The sequence below is a fragment of the Monopterus albus genome, unplaced genomic scaffold (assembly GCF_001952655.1).
Source record: "Monopterus albus unplaced genomic scaffold, M_albus_1.0 scaffold79.1, whole genome shotgun sequence".
In the NCBI taxonomy this organism is placed as follows: Eukaryota; Metazoa; Chordata; class Actinopteri; order Synbranchiformes; family Synbranchidae; genus Monopterus; species Monopterus albus.
Window position 1 is genome coordinate 2,040,540 of NW_018127959.1, and position 1,463 is coordinate 2,042,002.

Consider the following 1,463-nt stretch of genomic DNA (forward strand, 5'->3'; position numbering starts at 1 on the left):
AGTGGAAACATCACTCCCTTTCAAGTAGCTCCAAGGTCGGTAAATCCAACTGGTGGTTGCTGCGTCTTCCCCCAACAAGGCCACATACATTCCCAAAGTAGTGAAATTATTGGTCTCATCCTAGATGGTGACAAGTCAGCCTATAGACGGGAGGTTGAGCAGCTGGTCCTATGGTGTAGTCGCAACAACCTAGAGCTGAACATGCTCAAAACAGTGGATAAGACCATGGACTTCAGGAAGACCTTACCCCCCCTCTTCCATACTTGGCAGCACTGTATCAGCAGTACAGTCTTTCAAGTTCCTGGGCTCCACTAGTACAGACTCATACATGCTAGTTTTAAGTACTCTATTTTATCCCTATTTATCTCATTTCAATGAACATTCCTTTGTTGTCTGCATTGTTTACTGTCTGTTTATACTGATTATTCTGTACTGCAGACCCCTCACACCCTGGACACCATCTGTTGGATCTCCTCCCCTCTGGACAGTGTTACAGGTCACTGTGCACCAAGACAACCAGGCACAGGGACAGTTTCTTCCCAAAAAAGCTGGCCAATAAAGCTGATTCTGATTCTAGTAAGAAGCTTCTGGGTTCAAGTCCCAGCTGACCTGTGGCCTTTCTGTGGGGAGTTTACATCTTATCTCCGGTTACTCTGGCTTCCAAAGACATGCCACTTAGGTTGATTGGTGACTCTAATTTGTCCATAGTTGTGAGTGTGTCTTGTTGTTTGTCTACACATCAGCCCTGTGACAGACTGGTGACCTGTCCAGGAGGGACCCTACCTCTCACAAGGTGTCAACTGGGACCCTATTCAGGAATAAGCGGTATAGATAATGAGTGGATGGATGGAGGCTGTTGCACACATGCGGACCAAGAAGAAGTGTAGAAGAAAGTCTACGTTTACAGTGACCAAACTTCAACATGCTTTAACAATGCTAACCACATTGTGGAAAGCTTTTTGGTCACCCAGCAACTGGCACCCAAACATGCTGCGCCCACCCCCCGCGGCATGCGCAGGGCATACCGTGTCCTATCTGAAACCGACTTTAGAGTGGCTTTGTCCTGACATTACATTCCAGCCAGTTTCCTTTGCTGCTGCAGTGGTTCATCAGGCGCTGAGAGTATTTAGATACATTTTCATTCTTTCCTCTCTGACCTTTGCATCCCTGAATAGGAATGCCTTAAAATACATATTGCATGACCTGACCTTTGCATCCCTGAATGGGAATGCCTTAAAATACATATTGCATGAGACCCAACATGCAAATTACCGCAGTGCTGCATTTGGTCTGTTTCTTTGCTGCAGAACCTCATTGTAACTTCTTAATGAAAATGAACATATGCCATCTCACTGTTTAGCGCCAAAAAATGTGTCGCAAAACCTTAATATCTCCCTTAAGCTCAAACATTAAAGTGTAGATGTAATATTTTCATGTTTATTTATTGGGAAGACAAGGTTCAG

At 44.9% G+C, this 1,463-nt stretch overlaps 1 protein-coding gene across 1 annotated transcript in view; it reads left to right on the top strand.

The window, feature by feature from the left end:
* Positions 1-1,463, top strand: part of marco (macrophage receptor with collagenous structure) — a 15,675-nt gene that overhangs the window by 10,656 nt on the left and 3,556 nt on the right. The window lies entirely within an intron of this gene.